Below are 21,478 nucleotides of genomic sequence, written 5' to 3'. Positions count from 1 at the left end.
TCCTGACCACCTGATTTGGGGGTCGCGGTGATACCACGGAAAGAGCCTGACTTTCAGAGTCTGAAGATTTGTGGAGAAGACGAAAAAGGCAGTTCCGAGCAAGTACCTGCAATATACAGCAGCTGCTTAAAAATGTTTGTTGAACCTGAGGTATAAGTGGGCAGGGAAATGTCAGTCAAGAGAAAATGAAAGAAGGTAAACGCTTTAATAATTCACCACCTGGATAATCAGACTCAGTACTCAGTGTCCACGAATTTGCTCCGCCTTTTGATGGAACCCAGGCACACAGTAGGTTTGCTGTTGTACTACATGTTTCTTATCCAGATACAAAGTCCTGACACCTGGCCTGGGATCTTCCCAAAACACTTTCAGGATTCCAACGATAGTTTTTCCAAAAATTTGGCCAACATGGGGGAATTAATTAACAACCATATCAAAGGGAAATAGAAATACATTTCTTATAATTTTACTGGAATTTCAGTTCAAAAAAGCAAGGAACTTTTTCATTTCATCAAGTCCAGACTGTGTCATCTCTTGAGGAAAGGAGGTGAGTATAAATTCGGCATTTTGCAGCAGGAATGAAACAATTAACAGAAATACTGCCTTTGCCGTGAGAGGAACAGCAGTGGAAGTTTGGGAGGGGGTGTGTTAGGGAAGGGCACGAAAGAAAAACTGTTTTACAAATGAGATTTCTTTAGCTTCCAGAAATAGAGAAAGTAGTTTACATACTCCTGCACATCTGTGTAGACTTGCAAAATGTGCTTTGCCTAATTCTTAGGTTATACTGTTTATGCGATTGGTATGCAGAAGACCAACGCCATTTTAATATTTATGTTGTTAACAAACTCCTGTCCCAGCCTCTGCTTATAATGGTGGATCGGGACAAGCACTAGAATTTCAAAGATCATCACATTTAGAGTCGGAAGGGACACCAGATAGCAACTCCTATTCTTTGGGAGAAAAAAGATCTCTTTTCTAGCTTCAGTGGAAAATGCCTTTATTTTCTAGGAAATGTCAGTAAGAAGGTCACAAACCATGTTGAAGGAAAAATTCTCTTTTGGAAACTACAGAATTCTGTGTTGAGGGCTGGGCTTAGAAATTCAGACCCAAGTACGCTGCCAGGTTATTATAAGGACATTCCACAGAAGAAAAAAGAACCTCCTTCCAGATGGAATGTCCCTGGGATTTTTCCCACATTGTTTTTGTTATTGTTGCCTTTTTCAAAGTTTTCAAATACTGCAGCAATTTTGAATTCACATCGGTTTCTCCTCTTCCCCTCAGGATGCGTAGCTTGTGTTTCCACGGTCAATTGCTTGCGCACATTCATCTCTTCTTCCCTCCTGCTCAGTGCACAGCTCTTTGCTCCACATCTTCCCTGCAGATCCTAAAAATCATTTCCCTTGACCCAGAGTTTCTGTTACAGAAAAGCCTGATCCCTTGGCCTCAGCTGCTGTGCATCCCACAGCCCCTTTTAGGAATGAGGACTCCCTCTGTGGTCCCTTATGGCTGCCCATCTCCATGACTATCTTACCATCCAAACGGCTAGCCACCTCTCTAAACATGGGGTGAAGCATCAGCAAGGCTGTCACTCTATTCAAAAAGAGGGCTCTCCTCACTCTCTGAATTTTTCTGTGATTTCTTAGGTAGAGCTAGAGCTCCCATTTCTTTTGAAAATAACTTTTCTTAAAAAGGGTAAATATACTGAAGCACCTAATGTGTTTACCAGTTCATTTCACTTTGTGTGTGTGTGTGTGTGTGTGTGTGTGTGTGTGTGTGTGTGTGTGAGGAAGATTGTTGCTGAGCTAACATCTGTGCCAAGCTTCCTCAATTTTCTGTGCGATGCCACCACAGCATGGCCTGACGAGCAGTGCCAGGTCTGTGCCCGGGATCGGAACTGGCGAACCCCAGGCTGCCGAAGTGGAGCACGTGGATCTAACCACTATGCAACTGGGCCGGCCCCTAATTTCACTTTTGATCCAACAATTACCTATAAGAATATAGCGAGCTCAAGTTGCCTATTCATAAAGAAGTATGTGTGAGTGGAAGGCTGTCTTTGGAGTACATAAGGAGCTGAGGATGTGGAGCTCTGTGACGGCACAGCCTCAGCTCACCACTCGCCAGCTCCAGGCTGCACTGGAGGCTGGAGACCTCACGCTCCGCCCCCTGTGCTTGGCTGGAATTCTAGTTTACACAAGTTTGAGGGGCACGCATTTCCACAGAGCTCCTCTCCAGTCCCGATTCCCTTTTCTCTGTGATCTCCTGTTAGTGCTTGGTCTGGGAATAATTTAAAAGTGAATGAGAACAGCAATGAGGCAAGTAGGTGTTTCTCTTTCCTTCTCTTCTTTCCACTTCACTCTCTTATTTTCTACTCCCTTTGTCTTCCCCTTCTGTTATGTCTCAACTTAACCCTCTGTTCAAAACAGAAGGCTCTGTGCTGTGGTTAAAGGCCATCCCAGGAGGGCTGACAGGGAGGCAGGGCACCAAGCTGGGAAGGCCATCTTGCTGGCCATGCATCCCCATAGGGCTCAGACTTGGAAGTTGTCGCCAAACCAGGTCCTATATAAGCCTCAGAGAGACATCCAAGGACTGAAAGAAGGCACGACTATCCTATCCTGCCTGGAATGTGCTAAGCCTTAATTTAAAAAAAAATCCCTAATTATCTTGCAAAGAGCACAATTTAAGTTGTTAAATACAAATATGTAAGATACACGAAAATCTTTGTAAATTTGTTTGGTATTTCTTTCTTTCTTTAATATATTCCAAGCCTCTCCTCCCCCTAGAAAAGGAAAAGGCTGAAGGGAGGAAGGGAGGGAGGGAGAGAAGAAGGAAAGAAGGAAGGAAGGAAGGAGATTTGAAAGGAAGGAAGGATGGAGATGTGAAAGGAAGGAAGAAGTGGGCATAGATGGGCCATCTCTCCACTCTGAGAGGCCCTGGCTGTGGGGTGACAGGAACAGGGAAGGGTCAGCCAACTCGGTGCTCCTCCCACTCCACCACTGACTGGCCTGGGGCCCGGAAATGTCCCCTTTCTGAGCCTTGCCATACTCAGGTGTGGACTGAGCTGATAGGCTAGAGGTCTATATGGTCTTTTCCAGAGGTGGCAACTTTCCACGATTGTGACAGACCCTTTGAAGAAGCAATGTCTTTAAAGTTAGAGCTTCACACTCTGGATTTTCATGGAGAAGGAAGAAAGGACCCTATTATTTTTCCCTGCCTTGCCCTGGAGATGCTTAGAGAGAAAGCATTTGTCAAACATCACTTGGAGCAGCCAGGTTTAGCAACATGGCTAAGTCAGGCTACCAGGAGTGAAGCCAAGCACGGGATGGAGGACCTAACTAAATCCTCCAGCAGAGGCCTGGGAGACAAGGTTTTTGAGAAGCATTGACTGTGTCAGGAATTGAAATGAGCTGGAGAGGCTGGTGAAAGCAGGATTTCTCATGACAAACGCAGATGTGACCAGCAGGGGGTTTGCCTACAGGAAAAATACAGAAGGAAGTCCTTGGAGAGGCATCCATCATACCCACAAATACTTCCTTTAAAGCTACCTTTAAATAATGGAAAATGCATGTTAATGTGTGTGGACAATGGAAGCCTGCAATAGGCCTCCTTTTGTACAGTATGTGGAGTAACAACTGAGCCTCAGTGTCTGTTGAGAAGCCAGATGTCTGGAGACCGAAGGTGACTGTTAAAATCCGGGCCTGCTTCTCACTTTGTCCATCATGGCAATTATGACAGTGAATAATTTCCCATTCCCCCTTCAGGGTTTTGCAATTCTACACCCTTTGTACATTCAACCAATAGTGTTTTCAACATTTTCATAAGTCCTGCTCACCATCGACGAGCCAACATGCCCGGGGATCCAGGCTGTGGGAGGTGAGCAGGTTCAGGCAGGGAGTGTAGCAGTGGCTGGGTTGGTATCATCGGAAATGCAAACCTTTGTGCAGCATATTTCAGTAGAGTTTATGTTGATGTTCTCCTAATTAGGGTGTCTATCCAGAAATCTGAAAGTCAGGACAAAATGTTGATAAAATGAAAGACTAACACCTAGAAGAAACGACTGCTGTAGTCTTTGTGTCACTGTGACCACACTAAGGAGAGTGTCTTGCCTGCTGGAAAGTAGGAGTTGAACCAGAAGATAGTCTATGTTCCCTTTAAGGATGATGATGTAAGTATTCAGTCCTATTCCTTAGACCAGCCAGTGCAGACAGAAGGAAGAATGATATTTATATGTTTCATTTATCTAGAGCTTACCATGTCCCAGGCACTTGACCCACTCTATTCCCTTTATTCCCCAAAATAACTCTATAAAGTATAAACAGTTATTCTCTCCACCTGGCAGGTGAGAATACCGAAGTTTTCTCACATAGCTAGTAAGGGGCAGAACCAGGGTTCAGATTTTGCCCTGACTATAGAACACTTGCTCCAACCACCAGATACTATTACCCCAACCTTGATTTCTGGAGTTCCTTTACAGAAAAAAAGATGGAGAGTGAGACCAGAGGAGTAGATCATCAGAGCCCAGGGTTGTAGTTGAGGACCCACCTGAAATTCCACCTAGGATATCTGAGAAAGAAACAAAATGGCTCATTGGTCACTTGTGGTTGTGATTCATTTCTCCAGGGAGTCTGTTTTCAAGAAGGATGCTGACTAGGCCATCAACTACCCTGAGTAGCACAGTCTCTAACGTTGCCAGTCAGATCAACTGTCCCTGCTGGGCCTTCAGTGACGTAACAGCATCAAGCATCAGAAAAGCACGTGGCCATGACCCATTTAGATTAAGTCCACATGGAAGGAGAGGTCAAGAGTGGATGGTAAGAAGGAATTCTTGGGTAGAGAGCTGGGCTGGGCAGACAACAAAGAATATGGAATCCCTACCTTAAGGTCTTTAAAAAGGGGCTGGACACCATCTGTTTGGCACGGGACTGAAGGCAAGTGGTCACTCCTATTGCCTTCTAGTTCTAGAATGTCTTATAAAAAGCCTCCCACTTGTGAAATCCCTTAGTAAAGTTTTACTCTTCCTCAAAACCTCTTCAACATGACACTCATTGTTCAAGAGCCATCAGTGGCTGCACATAACTACCTCATTCATTGTGACATTTTGTTGGCTACTTGCCTGAGTATTGTTTTGGCTTCACATAGATCATAAGGTACTGGAAGGCAGGGGTCATTTCTTAAATTCTTTTATAATCATTTTTCCCCATTGCCTAACATTCATTCATTTAATAAGTATTTGTTGAGTGCCAACTCTGTGTTAGGCATTGGGTTTGTAACACAGAATAAAGTTGAGCTCTAGTCATTGGAGAGCTTACATCTAAGACACATAGCAAATAAGTGGGATATACTGTGATTAGTATACAGAGTTTTTATGCGGGAAAGAGGAGTTTTGTATTATTTCTAGATGAATGCCCAATGGAATATTTGTTGAATGAGTGAAATATATGCTTATAGAGTATAACAAATAACGAAAGATGTGCTATACGAAGGCTTATTGTAGCAGAAAGTGTTCATTTTGGGTAGAAGACAAAATGTTGCATGCTTATGTCCCACTTAGCCTGTGTCTTCTAGGATCCCATAATTTTAAGGTTAGAAAGGGCTTTATGCCATTTAGTTGGACCCCCACATTTTTATCAAGGAGAAAACTAAGACCCAGAGAGACTGGCTTGCCTCGGTTTACCGCATCATCACAGCAGAAGCTGCATTTTCTCCTTCCTCACCAGCTCTTTCCTCCAGACAACGCAAACTCAAAGGACCACAGGCTAATGCAGCATCCTTAATAACCCTCGTTATTGCCTTGATTGAGCTTTCCTTAATCAAAGCACAACCCTCGTAGAAGGGAATTTCCAAAAAGCTGCCTGAGGCTGCTGATCAACAATTCATTTTTAGCATTTCTTTTTAAATCGCTCTAAGTCGTTGCACCTGGGTCACAGTGACAGCTGAATAAGGGGGCTGAGCGGCAATGTTCTGGGCACCAGGTTGGTAAGCCCCCTCCGCCATGTATATGCATGAGCTCTCCATTTGCATAAAGTGAAAAAGCATCGCTCCCATTAATCACCGCATTCATCTTAATAATTAGTGGCAATAACGTTGAAGAGCGGTGGTCTCCACATCGATCTCCGAGGCACCATGGGCTATTTCTGCTGCCGATGAATGATCATCAAGAGTGACAAGTTGATGTCTTTGGATCGACCACCCCAGTTCCACGTGCTTTACAGCCTGGCAGCTGGTCAGGAAGCTGGGGTGATCTGTGGGGCTAATGCTGTCCCTCTAACCAGACCAGTAAAAAGGAGTGATGTGACACTGGGGAGGGGGCTTGAGAAAAAGTCCCTGACCACTTTAAGGGGCTCTCTCTCAGCCATATGCATAGTAAACTAGCCGTAACTGCAAAGCAAGAGGCTATTTGTCATATAGATTATGACTCCATGGCTAAGCACTTGAAAGGCTACCACTTGCTCTCAGACCTTCTCCATAAAAGATTGGCTTGGGGTCTGTAATTTGCCAATACTTCTGGGTCAAGAGAAAGCCGTTTCAGATCAGAAATGTAATAGAATGTTTTAAGGCCTGTGGTACAGTGCCAGAAAGGATGGAAGTACTAGTAATTTTCACAGGTTTTTAAAAAAGGCCCTATCAGGTAAAAAAACAGAAATCACAAAGGAATCTACTTGAAGATTTGAAGAGAAACGACAAAGGACTTCATTAATACAAAAGGGAAGATTAGAGAACAAAAGAATAAGGAAGGAGGCAGGGAATGGAGAGATGGAAGGAATTATAATAATGTGAGACCGGCCAGTAAAAACTAAGGAGGCATTAAAACAAAGACTCCTCAACTTCTTAGATCCATGAGATCATCCTGGATATTTCCCCTCTGTGAGGAGATGGAGACAAAGTGTGAATGACAGGGAAATTCTGGATTTAGATGTAGATGTTTTTAAAATGTAATAACAATTGCGTTTCTCCTGAGGTCCGGGTTCGCAGAGAGCCCCCAGCACGGCAGTAGGGCTGATCTGGGAGATTTGATAACACTTACTCTTTTGCTCTCAGTTACATTCACCAGGAAAGGTTTGAACCTACATTCGTGAGCCATCCTTCTGCCCTCATTAGAAGGTGAGGTTTACATGATCCACGAAAAATGGATAAAAAGCTCCTAATGAGCGTGCAGGTTTTCCCAATGGCTATTTGTTTTCCTAGGGATTTTTCAAATACAAACTGTGCTCCTCCCTGTCCCCAGTGCACAAAGTGATTCCTGTGCTTCCCCTTCACTGCTTATTGGGTCTCTGCGCTCGCGCATTCTCTCTCAGAGGGGCAGCACGTTGCATCTGGTCAGCGTCTGCACATAAATCATTCTGGAGAAAGAAAAGGTTTAATTTATTCAAGCAACTGACTCTTTTGTAGACAACTGGTTGACCTCAGCAATTCTTTTTCCAAGGTTTGTGGGGGTGTGTGTGTGTGTGTGTGTGTGTGTGTGCGTGTCTGTGTGTGTGTGGTATTGCTAACAGTTTTGTATGAAACACAGCTGACTCAACTTTTGGGACAAAATATATGACTCTCAAAACTGAGCACTTTGAGAATTTTTGTTGCTACACATCCCTTTCTCCTCTTTGCAACGTTATCTGATTTTAGTATCTAGAGAATGGCTTTGTTACAGCTCTGTGCTAGGTTTTGCAGGGAAAGGAAGGGCCCACTTGTAAAACATCTAGGAAACGTGTGTAAACAAACACCAGGGCTGATACTTGTCCTCCTAAATGAAGTCTATAAAGATCGGGTCTTGAACAATCCTTTGAACCAATTCCCACTCCACCCCAGAGATAAAGGATGCTGGGAAAAAAAAAAAAAGAGTCTCCTATATACAGGTTTGGAAACAGGACAAGGATGCTGGGATGTGAACAATAGCATTCTTCAAGAGCCCTTACTATGTGGTAGCAGGAGGGGAAAGGAGGAGTGTTAAGTTATGGTAGGATCTGGCATCTTTGACCCCAAGAATTGCAGCATTTGAGCCCACAAAGGAAGAACACAATGGGAGTCACTGGTCTGTCCATCCTGACCTTGGAGTAGGTTAACCCTTCTCAGCCAAGATGGCCACAATCCTAAGGTGTAGAGCGCTTGGCTTGCATCTTCTGGGTCAGCTCTGGGCATTTTGCAAGGCAGGGTCGTCCCTTCGTCCTCTCCTGCCCAGTAAGTCTTGTGCCCTACTGCTCCGCGTCTGGAGTGTACCCCCGTGTTTTTAATTGGATTCTCTGAAATGCGTTTCTGACACTGATTTGGTTACATTATCTTCTGTTATCAAACAAATTTCCTGTCAAACAAAGGATCAATGTTATTGTAATGTCCTACTTGATGGATTAAATAGGGTATTATTCAACTCTTATTAAACAATCAAGAAAAACACACTGGGACATGCCTTCATTCGCGGCTGCTAACAAATACAGTGTGTGTGATCTGTGATTAAGAAACAAAGAGGCGCAGTTATTTTCAGATTAATTAAACAAACAAGTAGGATTTGGGGACCAGGATTTTTAAAACCCAGTACAATTCTTTGAAACATGTTTGGAAAAGGACATAATTTACTTTAACTACATGAGTGAACACTTAAGAATATAAAATCTTTCAGTGACGCAATTCTGGATTAATTGCCCGGAACTATCGCAGCGCCATAAACAAAACCGTTCCAGGGACGGACCTTTCAGAGGAATTTTTTTTCCTTGTGAGTAAATGTCCATTTAGAGAGCTTTTCTAAATTTAGAAGCAATGTTCATCAATCATTTATAATAAGCGCCGAATCACTCCGCTCAGCTGCCTGCTCGAGACGCGCCCCCCTTGTGGAGAATGCTCCCCTCAGAGTGCTTGCCTTGCTGGACTGGCATTCACTCCATTACCAGGGCCTGACCTTTGTGTTTCTCAGACTTTGCTCTCGAGATGCCCAGAGAAAGCAAATATTAAATCAGTTAGAAATCTCTCTCTTATCTCAGCCTGCCTGGCTCTATATTATCTTTAATCTCCCCCCACCCCACCCCCCATCGGCCAGCTTTACATACAGTTGGCTACATTTTGGCTCCTTCTGTCTGATGCTGTTTCCGCTAATGGCTGAAGAAATGGAACATTACACCATTTAACGTGTGTGGGTCACATTAATCACAGAAAATTCTTTTAGTGTCTCAGAAGTAACTGTCAAACTGGACATACTGAATCTATTTAAACTAAAGCATGCCATTTTTTATCTACAGTGATCTTTAATTCCCATAAAAGGGTCAAGAAAATGTGATTAAGTGACAGTTTTAAAATGTACTATAATATTAAATAGCTTGATTAAGTGACAACTATAAAATGTAATACAATATTAAGTATCTGGCTATGTCCCAAAAGAACTTTAAAGTATTTTTGAACGGTTTGGGAATTCACTAACCCGTAATGGGTTACTAAGGATTTTTTTTTTCTTTTTTTTTTGGTGGGGACATAAAAATAGTTGAACTTAAAACACACTAAAAAGAATAAAACAAAAAGAGCAGCAAAAGCTCGCAGCATTGACAGATAACATAGAGTTTCAGAGTCTCTCTTTGGAGCACCAAAGACTGGGTCTTTGGCAATATGGAGTGATCATTTTAGGATTCTGAATTTTACCCGTTTTTGACTGGAATTGAAATGCGTGTACCACAAAGAATAGAATCAAAAGTGGTTGTGGCAGAGGGACCTCACAGCTGGGTGGAAAGGCCACAGGGTAGTCAATAACATCCCAAGTTACCTCCAAGGGGCTGATCACCGACTCCCCCAGCGGCCAGCTTACCTTGTATATTATGTCTCAGCTCCTATGGGGGGCAGAGTAGGAAACACCAACTTGGCTGAGCTCAGGTCCTCCAGGGTGCCAGCTCTCTCCCCTAGAGTAAGCCAGTAGAGACACTTAAATATAAGATGGGGTCCATACAAGGATCCTTGCTATGTCTGGACTTTACTGAAGGCACTGCAAGGAGACTGAGGTTGGAAGGAGACAATTCTATGCAATGTGTAGGACAAATGATTGGACCAGGTGCCCAGGCCAAATGATTAAAGAAGTTTATGCCACTATCCAGACAATTTAGTAAATCTTGTGTCCTGATTATTTGCTCATATCTTAGCCTGATTTCCTCAGAAAGCAGAACTTGAGGCAAAGGTTTTTATCCTATTAGCGGGTACAACCCCAGGGAGCAGGAATGGGAGGAGAAGAAACCAAGGCAGGGAGAGCCAATATGAGGATGTCTTATTCCGTTGGCTGCCACTAAGTCCTACCAATTGCTTGATCTTGTAAGTTTGTCCCCCAGGAAACCATCTAAACTGCATAACTGGACAGTCCATCTGGGAGGAGAAAGGAGAAAGTCTTATCTGCCAGCTCCCATCTCTCATGAGTCATACGTTTTCCCCAATGTACATCAACTCGTTATTCCCAATTGCATTTGCGTGGGTGCTTGGTGGGCTCTTGGGGCATCCCGTACCTCTGTAGCAACAGGACTCCCCAGATCAGGAAGTGAGGCAGGTCAGGGGGAGCCTGTGATGGCAGTTGAAGCTCATGCAGAGGTGGTTGCTGGAACAAGGAGAGCATGAGCGATCTGAAGTGCCACACAAGGGAGCCCCTATCCAGGTAAGAATCACATAGACATCCTCCTCAGGTAGTCAGATTCACCAGAATGTTCTCATATGCCCCTGCTGAGAGGACCTCAATTGAGTTTTGAAGTGTCTTCCTGGCTTCAGTCCCTAATATAAGCTCCCCTCTATCCCTAGGGAGATTCTGGGCTGGGTACTGTGGACAAGCACACTCTGCTCCTCTAAAAATTGTAAGGTAGATGATAAGTTTTGGTGACAGTTAGCAAGTAGCTATGCCTAGAATTGCAGACGTGGGCCACATGCCCCTTAACAGCCTCCCAGTGTCTCACAGAGAAAAGGGTTGGTTCTGACTTTTAAGGAGACTCTTCAAGAGAAAGATGGAAAGCCATGCTAGACATCACTAGGGGTCCCACAGTGATAGAGACAAATGGCCATGACACATTTATGGAGGCTCACTCCCTCTTTCTCGGGATGATGATGAAGCTTCATTTGAAGATTTGCTCATCTGTCTAATAAATCAGCTAGGAAAGTTTCCCTGATATTTGCTCGGGACTTTCTTTCCTGTCTTCATTTCAGTCCATTCCTCCAGTTGCTCACCCTCATACTAGGCTACATAAATCTCTTCTCTTTCTTCTGCCCCTTTGTCAACCATTAGCCTGCTCCCCCTCTGTCATTGTTTCACCAGACCATAGATGTAACTCTTCTAATCTTCCCTGATAAATCAGGCTCTCAGAATCACTCCTTTCTGCCCCCTCAAACTCCCTGGAGCTGGGCTATGGGGCTCTGAGCGCCTGGTGCAGACGTTTCTTTTATAATGGGCCCTGAAAGGTTGTCAGCTGCAGATAATTAGGATCTCACTTCCCGCCATAGAGCTGCATATATCTTCCATGCAAAGAACCCCCATCACCTTCAAAAGAATTAACACACGAGGAGGAGATATATGAGGGGGCTGGTGACCGGAGGATGGGGCTGGCTCTTCTGAAGGCCAAAACTGCCTCATGTTTCCTGTGAGAGAGCACTTTCTCTCAGGAGGAGAACCTGACCCTTCTCACTATGTTACGGTAAAAATATCTCATGCCGTGAGTCTGGCTTGTGCAACATAGAGTAGTGAGAAGAATATCTTTTAAAGTAAATTATTTTATAACAGTGCTGTGCCTTTTTGCTCTATCCTGCTCCCTCTCTCTCCCTGTTGAGCTAAAATTTAGTCTTGCAGTGAAAACTCAAGTATATTTCGTCTGTAACTTTTATGCTCAAATGCTGATGATAACCGGCCCAGACCACGGTGAGACAAACTGTTCAGTTTTTCTTTAACAGTTGCTGAGAAATATCAAGCACGTAGCTTCAGGAAAACTGGGTAGACTGTCAAGTGGGTGTGACGTCAGAACACAATGTCAGTCCAAAATGCATAGAAAATTCTTCTCAGGCAAATGATCCATGAGACTCAGGGCCTCCCACGGTTAGGAGTGGTGATAATATTGAGAGGGGAGGGAGAAATCAGTGGGATAAGTCTGAGACTGTCTCCCCACACTTCTATCAGAGCAGATTTATTTTTATCCATGCTATATATTCAGATTCTATGTATGATTTTATATTTTAAAAGAGGGGAAAATAAGTCTGAAAACTTCTGGTCCCATCACCTTGTACACGAAGAAGGAGGCCCAGAGATGTTAAGATCACATGGCTTGTGAATGCTAAGCCAAAGTTAGAGTACAAGACCCCCAATCCCTTTTTTTTTCTTTCTTTACCACCGTGCTGCATTGTAATCTTCATAATAATGTTCTTGAGTATTGTATTGGGATCATTAGGAGATAGGCCTGTATATTCTCAGAGACTAATGTTGATGATAAAGTGCTGTTCTCGGTCTGAGACGTTCCCACTGACCTGTGCACTTGCAGTGATTTTTCTGGTGGTGGGGACAGGTGTGCACTGAGTCACTCTCACAATCGCCATTATCTGAGAGATGATTGGTGAGTCTCAGGGGTGTGATCTTTGACCGTGAACCTCAGCAAAGGCAACCGACGCCTTGAGGGAGAAAGCACGACTTGGCCTCATCAGAGTCACTCCTGGGGCTAACCGTAGAATTTCAGAGAGGCTGGATAAGGGCCGTTCCCCAGGCCAACCCACTCCTTTTAAAGCTGAGCGCACTGAAGCCCAGAAAGGTCAATCAGGAGGAGGGAGTTCAGGGCTCGTGGGCAACAGGCATTGATTCTTGTTTCTTGGCTGGATGGAGCTTGATTTGTCTATTTTCCTTCTTCCATTTCCACCAGCACCAGTCCAAGGTAGTGATGTAGGTAAAGGTGTCTGCTCTGCAGACTAAAACTCCCCTTGGTCTGGCTGTTCCAAGTTCTAGATGGAAGAGAGAAAGGGCATGCAGGAAGTTATCCTGTCTGCTTACTTCTCACCCCACTCTGTCTTGCCTCTGGGTCTTATCTGAAATAAAGATGGTGGTTCAGTCTCAATATGTTAACTCATTTTTCTTACGTCATTTGATTCAGAACTTGGGCGTGGAAGAGGGGTGTTATTTATTAGGTACCCTCACACCTCAAGTCTCAACATCCTACTTTCTAGAACTTATATTACCAGCAGTCTGCTGGCTGGCATCTGCATGAATCTAAGCTAACTTCCCTGTGGAGAATGGAGCCAGCTGGAGTCATTCTTAATAAGAAGCCCAGTGGTTGGCATCATCTGTTGGAATGGGTGAAGGCCAAAGTCATAGTGGGTTTTGACTGAAATTCCTTTTCTAAGCGGGATTTTTGAAAACATTTCTTAAGAATAAAACTTGAAACAAATGGGAGCCCTTGTTCCCACCAGGACTTAAAATACCAACATATGTATCAAAGAATCTATTCAATTTGATAAGTCAGTTCAAAGTGACCAGGAAATAACAACAAGAAGCCAGGCATGGAAACCAGCATTTGGTGTTTGGAGAACATTAAATGCCATCTGTACACGGGTTGTTCTCCCAAATCCTCAAGTTCTGAAACATTTCTCCTCCTCTTCTGCTTTTCCTTTCTTTTCAGGCATTCATTTATTTTTAGAGATACAGAGGGCTTTCTCTGATTAGGTCAAGGTGTCACATAAAAAAACAATAAAGGAGTCTGCCTAACAAGAAAGCGTCTTTGCCAAAGATAGGATGTACAAGGGAGGGAAGCTCTGAAGGGTGTGAGAAGAGAGAATTTAGTTAAGTCAAAGGTATTGCTTGGAAAGCTACTCTGCTGTGGAAAGAAAGTTGCTTATTATTGAGAAAGATAATGATTTTAAATGTTTCCTCTTTTGGCAGGATGCTAATACCATGTACCTCACAGAGTTGATGTGAGGGTAACATGAAGTAATTATGGTTAACACTCATGAACTGGAAAATGCTGTAAAAATATAACATAGTGTTAAGAGGGGTTGTTCAAAACCCTGAAAACACGACAGCTTCCTGAAAAAGTGGGTAATAGACATTGGCATGTTGTAGGGTATTCTGTGAACTGATTCACCAGAGGTCTCTTGGTCTGCTTTCCTCTTTATTATGCCATAGAAAGTACAAAGCATGAATACAGCTCCCTCTGAGGGTAGGTGCCAACACTGCGTGGCTGTGTTATCTAAAAACACGAACTTACTAAGAGTAAATGATATATCTACTACTCATTGCATAGCACCTAGCCTTCCACCATGCCCAGAGGAGTGTCTCCGTAGGCCCCCTCAAGATGGGAAGGGCTCCCCATAAATGTGAATGGCCACAAGGTTGCCAGCACTCATGGCATGGAGGTTTCTGCCCAGCTAAGGAAAAATCTAGAGAAGAAGAAACTGAGTGGTGGCGGAAATGGGTAGAGAAGATCTCACTTGATTTGGTACCCACATCAGATTAGAGCTGGGGGTGGGGGCTGGGGGGCAGGACAGGACAATGACACAGGACACGATAGAGCATCTCCCAGAATTCAGATGTTTATTCACTCCACAAATATTTTTTGAACATCTAGTGTGTGTTGATCTCTGTGATAGGAGTTGGGAAGACCCAGCTGTAAAGGAGGACAAGAGCCCCCATGGACTTCGTTTCCTGGTAGGATGACAGGAAGGTGGGCATGGTCTCGAATCAGGGCATGATTTGCCTCTTCCATAAACCTTAAAGGGAGCTGTTCTGTTCTGTGGTTCTCCTTCAGTAGCATAGTCTGTGTGGCTTGATTTTGATGTTTAAGGCAGGTAAGACTTTTCACTGTTTGCCTGTCATCCCATTTGTTCCTTATGCTCTTTTTTTCTTTTTTGAATGAAGAAAATTGTTTGCTTTCCAGTGCCATTTTAACTTGTTACTAGCGAGCATCTGGCCAGGGTGTTTTCCATTAGCGTGAAAATTCAGGAGGCTACAGAAGGAAATACCTACAACTGAGCAGCCAGAGAGCCTCTTCATTCCCTCGCCAGACAATGTGTCTTGCATTTCTCTAGTGTAAATAAAATGATGATTCAAAGAATGTTCCCCATTAATGAGTATCTGATTTAGAATAAAATAAAATCCATGCTGGGAAGTTGATGAGCTTGATTTTGCTGAATTGCTTCTAGCACGCAACTCATATTTATTGGTCCTTTCCCTTTGACAATTGTCACTGGCTGTCTGCTCTTCTTTCTGCTGAGTGGAAAGGGAGAGAGCTTGCAGTTGATTTTAGTTCCCTGTAACTGGAGGTGACATTTGAAAGCTCAAAGCTATTGAAAAGGTAGGTGATTATTAAAAGGTAATGTGTTTCTGTTTTCCTGATTATGACCTCCTGCTCTTGCAATTTGCTGCCAAGCACGTGTCAAAGCTGGAACACAGGTGGTGATGCATCTTCCCAGCTTAGGAAGAGTTTTAGGCCGTATTAACCGCCTACTTACTCAGCTTTCCTAATTGTTTTCAATAGTAGACACGCTGAAAAATTAAGATACAATGAGAGAGAGAGATGGAAGCTTATCTATGCTGCCTTTATTGAAGAGGGAGGAGAGAATAGGGGGAGAGAAAGAAAGAGAGAAAGGAAGGGAGAAAAGGAGGGAAGCACAAAGGAAGAGAGAGAAAACAGCACATAAGTAATCAGAAATAACACTTAAAAACAATTGCTGTGGGAGGGTATTTCCCAGAAAAGCGATAAAGTCTGTTCTGAGCACACACTCCACTTGCAGTAACCACGCATTAAAATTAGTGGTAATTTGCTTCTGCGCATTCTCCATTGGTTCCTAGTTAGGCTCCAACTTGCCACTCCAGGGTGCTCATTCAGATGAGAAGGATTGGACGTATTATGTAGAGCAGGAATCACGGTCAAGTGAGAAAACAGTTTTACTGGAGATAAACGATGGGTGCCCTGCACAGAGGACTGGGGCTCATGATCATCAGGACACAGAACGGTGCTTTCTGAAAGAGCTGATGGAAACAACCAGTTCATTTTCCTGACTAGGCTGTTGGCATTCGGCAAGCTGGGGCAGTGAAAACAGCCGGAGCGCTACAGCTTGTTCACTGTGTGAAGTTTCTTTGCCTGTGGAAGCTTCCATTTTTCCATCTATATGGCAGGACTAATACCTATGTCAAAGGAATAAATAAATGAAGTAATGTTGCTAAGCACTTCCAAGAGTTCCTGGCACACTGTGCATACCAGGTAGAGAAAACTGCTTCTATTAGTTATGAGGCTCTCTCCAAGAGATATTTTAAAAACTCTGCCCTTTGGTATTGCATCAACAGACAATTCAGAAATTTAAATTAGGGCAGGCTCCAAGAGAGAACATATCCTGCTACGTGTAGGCTGTGGCTGGAGGGACAAAACAAAAGAAAGAATTCATATCCCAAGCCTCCTGCGTTTATGGAGTTTTCTTTCCCTATTCTTACGGGCCATTCATTTGATGACTGATTTATGTTCATAAATCCCAGACCCGTCCCCCCTTCCCAAGCCCTCTGCAAAGCAATATCAAATTAAGAGCTACCAAGTCATTATCCCATCTTCTGAATTGGGCAAGTTATAGGCAGAGCTGGGCCCTTCACATAAATGCAGTAGAGACAGGACTAAATGACTGCAGACTTGAAGAATCCACAGTGCTCCCTCTGGCTTCAGGTCAGATGTCCTCCTCATACACAAAGGACTAGGTCGGGTCCCTTAGGAGGCTCGTCTGCAGATCTGGGTGGGGAGAGTGGGGTCCTTATGGTTTTCATGTGCGCCTCCCTGGATCTTCTGCTATAATGGTGATGGTGCCACTGGTGAGTGGGAAGTCCCAGGAGGAGCATCATGTGGGCACCAGGAGGGAACCTGCGCACAACAAAGGGCACCCTTCCATGGAACTGGGTCCATCGGTGCCCCTGTGGGGCCAAGTGGAAGTTGAATGGGCTCAAAAATGACATAAGTCACTTGCAGAAACTTAAGAAACAATGAACTTAGATTGAAATAGCCGCTAAGGTTTCAGCTTGTATGTTTACGTACCTTTGCTACAACTTTTAGTTTTGAAAAAGGGAGGATTAAAATTGTTTTGAGGCCAAATTGCAAGAAAGGGCCAGTCTGTAGCTGTGGCATCTGTTTCACATTCCATGCAATTTGAATACTCACAAATTTGCCTTCTTAAAATAATTGCATAATTACTCTTTAAAAATCAAGAAGTTAATTGATCCTTTGGAGACATCACCTTGGCAGTGTAGAATGGGTCAATTGGTTTTAATACAGAGAAGAGACTAGATGGATGGATAGATGATAGACCATAGATAGATGATAACTATAGATAGATAGATAGATAGATAGATAGATAGATAGATGAAAGTCTCAAAAGAATCTTCTAGAAAGAAGCCAGGCTAGCAACAAAGAAGATTTGCCATGTCTCTTTGGATCCACCCACAGCCCTGTGGCTCCTTCGCTTTACAATTGATGAGGCGTCAGTCACTCAGCCATTATGGAGCACAAGAAGAGCTCACGAAAATGTTGAGGGCTGGAGAGTGTTTCATTTCATAAAAAACTATTCTAAGAGGCGTTGCTTTGGGTTTTTGGAAGAGTAACAAGATTTTTTTTTAAATTATAAAAACAATAAAAGTTTATGGAAGAATATTTGAAAAATACAAGCAATGTTTTAGAACATTAAAATCATCCCTAGCTCTACTCCCTGACATTTTGATGCATTTTTTTCCAGATGGAAAGACCTCATACACAACTAGAGCAGGGAAAGAACAGGAAGTGGGTCAAAACTTTCAGAGCACTGGATGAGGCTCAGCACCCTGAGGTCCTGCTTTCTGGTCAACCAGCTGAGACTTCTCACAGCTGGAGCCCCCGGGGCTCTCTGCTCTGTCCATTTCTTCCTCCAGAGGAGGATGCTTAGGCCACTTTCTTCCCATAGTCCCACTCCTGAGGTTCTGCGAGTCTTTACAAGCAGCTGCCATTCCCTTTATTCCATGGTCTTTATGAGCAACTGCCATTGCCCCAGAGATGGGGGAACATGAATCCAATCGCTAATCTGTTTTGTTTCTTTGTTTTCCTCTCTTGGAACCCTGCAGAATGCTCTCTTTCTATATTCTTTACTGTCTATTTGGCATCACCTAAAGGCCTAAAAGCCCTTCTCTTACAATGGAAGGAATGCTTTGGTAGAGAGAGCACAGAACTGGGAAGCAGGGGTCCTGGTTTCCCCCTACCTTGTACTTGGCTGTGTGATCTTGGGCAAATTGCTCCATCTCTCTGGGGGTGTCAGGGAGCAGAAACTGCATCAATGGCTCTTGTATGGGGACAGGAGGACAGAAGCATGTCAGTCACCTAGAGAGATTTTTCAAATTAAGACAACAAGGTCTGTAAATGGTCACCCAAGTCAAGCCCTTTGTGACTCATTGGGAGGGTAGGGAGAGTGGAGATGGGAGGCAGCAGTAGGTGGGGACATGGTCATGGGGACTGGGAGACCACAAACTTCAGAGGAGGGTACTCTTACTCGCTTCTGTTTCTGTTGAGCAGCCAGGTCACCCAGACAACCCTCAGCACCATCCATCAGAAAGATCACTCAGGGCAAACAAATGCTGCCGTGAACTGAAGAGGGGGAGGGAAGGCCAACTCGGGTCCACCTTCTGTTTCTGGGCTACGTCTTGCCTGAAGACACTGACTCCAAGAGAAGGAGGGCGTCTTTTCCTCTCTCCTCTGGCTTTAGTGTCCGTTAAGACAAACTCTTTCTTGACTCTGGTTTTCGAACTTTCTAGAAAGAAAGGAAAGGTGTCTCTGAATTATCTTAGCAATGTGTTGATTTGCCTGTGCTCTTCTCAGTATTTTAAAGCTATCCATCTCCTTTTCCTATTCAATGGGGTTGGCAGGAGCTAAGTTTTGGGGGTCCCTCATACAAAGCCAGATAAAAGCCTATGTGATATTACTCAATTTATAGCATTTAGGGTGCAAGAGAGCCAGGAACCACATGCACCTTTGCCCACATTATTTTGGGGCCAAGTTGTAAAAGTCTTGGCTGGCATGAGTTTTGCAGTTAGTTTTCCATTTAAACATATGAAATGCCCTCTATGCTCACAAGACATAACCTTGTTACCTCCACTAAAATAAGCCTCTGTTAAATAACTGTACCATTTAGGAGGTTGGTGAGAAGAGATGGACGAAAACTTCTAGAACGTATCACAATTCATTGGGTTAGATGCACGAAAGAATGACTGGAGGAATAGTCCTTAGGGGAACTTTTAGTTCATAGGCATTTGCGCTTTTTCTTCTCTGAGCAAGAAGAGTTCTTATTCTTTGATCTCGGGAATAACGAATTGGGTACCTAGTGGCTGCTTAGTGATATTTATGTCCTGATGTTTTATATTTAAGAGGTCCTTGACGTAGTTACTCAATTACACAAAATGTAACTGGAAACCCCAAAACCAGCAATTGGGAGCAACGATGGTACAGATTTGCACATCAAATTATGACAGGAGCCTCACAGTGACTTCAGGCTCACCCTGAGCCAAGGCAACGTGAATGGGTCCTATGAGTGAATGAATGAATGACTGTCCTGACTTTGGATTCAATAGAGATCAGAGTCGAAAAGCAGTATTAGCAAATCCTTCATCATGTCCAACACAGTAAAAACGGGAAAAGGGTGTGCTTAGTCTTAGTTTGCTCAAATTACTATGGCAAAGTTCCATAGACTGAGTGACTTAAATAACAGAAATTTATTTCTCGCAGTTCTGGAGGTTGAGAAGTCCAAGGTCAAGGTGCTGGCAGATTTGGTGTCTGGTGGGGGCCCACCTCCTGGCTTGTGGATGGCCACCTTCTCACTGTGTGCTCACATGGCCTTTCCTCAGTGTGTGCTTGTGGGGAGAGAGAGAGATCTCTCTCTCTCTTCCTCTTCTTATAAAGGTACTGATCCCATCATGAGGGCCCCACCCTCATGACGTAATCTAAACCTAACTATCTCCCAAAGGACCCACCTCCAAATACCATCACATTGGGGGCTAAGACTTCATGATGAATTTTGGATGAACACAAACAAAATTCAGCCCATAACAGGGTGTAATGAATCAAAGACGTGTCAAGAGAGCATTGGGGGCTGAACTCCTGTGTCTATAAGCAAGTTACTGACTTTCTTGAGACTTTTACGTTCACCTGCAAAGTGATAATACCTATCTTAAGGATTGTCCTGAAGGTGAAATGACATGACCTATGTTCCCCACTTGACATCAATACTGGTCAACAAATGCTCAGTCGAGATGACTAACATTACTTCTATTGCTATTACTGTTATCAGTGCCTCTGTCATTTCTCCTTCCCAAAGGAAAGTAAGAACTAATTGTGACAGACTGACTTCAAAGAACCTCAAGAACTTCAAGACTTTGCCAGAGTAATGGTTTCCACCTTGTGTTTTCATCTACAAAATGCAACTGCTCCACAGACTGCTAAAAACCAAATGCAAGTAAGTTTTAGATGCTGTCCTGGCATTGGGAGAGCCCTTACTGGAATGTCAAGCGAGTAGTAACTTCTGAGTCTGTGCTAGTGCATTATGTTGAGCCTGACTCACTTGTTCTTACTCCTTTATTTTACAGGGTAAGAGTTGAACATAGGCCCCAAGTGGAAGACAGCATTAGAGGCTGGTAGCTTACCACTCAATGTCGTTTACAAAAGGGAGCTATGTAAAAAGCAATAAAGAAGCCCTTTCTGTGCCAGTCCTGGTGGCCTACTGCTTAAATCTGGAGTACTCTGCTTTGGTGTCTGGGTTCAGTTCCCAGGCACGGACCTACACCACCCATCTCTCAGTGGCCATGCTGTGGCAGTGGCTCATACAAAATGAGGAAAATTGGCTGCGGGTGGTAACTCAGGGTAAATCTTCCTCAACAACAACAAAAAAAACCCAAAAAACAAAAAAACCTTTCTTTTTTGGCAGGAATAAGTGTTTCACAAATGTCTCTGTGATGATGCTTTTATGAGTTGAATTTCTATGGTAGCTTTTTGTTTTTGGTTATTTATTTTGTTTTGTTTCATTGTTTTGGTGTTTTTGCCTTGAGAGGAAGCTTGCCTTTTTAGTTATTATCACCATGTACTGGATGGTTGGGGTCTCTTGATCATAAATAAACTTTACCTTAGTTACATCTGTCCTTAATTGGAATTGACACAGTGATTGATCCTATGTACTTAAAAGAAATGACTGAAAAATCCCCTTCAAGTTTTCATATACATTTTTCAAGGTATACTGGGGAAAACCTAGTTTACTGTAGTAGAGTTCCCAAAAACTGACTTAAAAAACTCCTAATTCTGTCACATTGAAATTAGAATAAACTTTCACTCATGATACATTTATATTTTTGTCCTTGGGTTGAGCAACTTCATAGATAGGAACCTTACCTGAGTTGTCACCACCATACTCATCACCCTCAAGAAGACAGCCAATTTGAAGGAAAAAAAGAAAAGACGTGGGGCTGGCCCCGTCGCCGAGTGGTTAAGTTCGCGCACTCCGCTGCAGGCGGCCCAGTGTTTCGTTAGTTCGA

This window comes from Equus asinus, chromosome 6 (assembly GCF_041296235.1).
Source record: "Equus asinus isolate D_3611 breed Donkey chromosome 6, EquAss-T2T_v2, whole genome shotgun sequence".
NCBI classification, from domain to species: Eukaryota; Metazoa; Chordata; class Mammalia; order Perissodactyla; family Equidae; genus Equus; species Equus asinus.
This window is presented reverse-complemented; position numbering follows the sequence as displayed.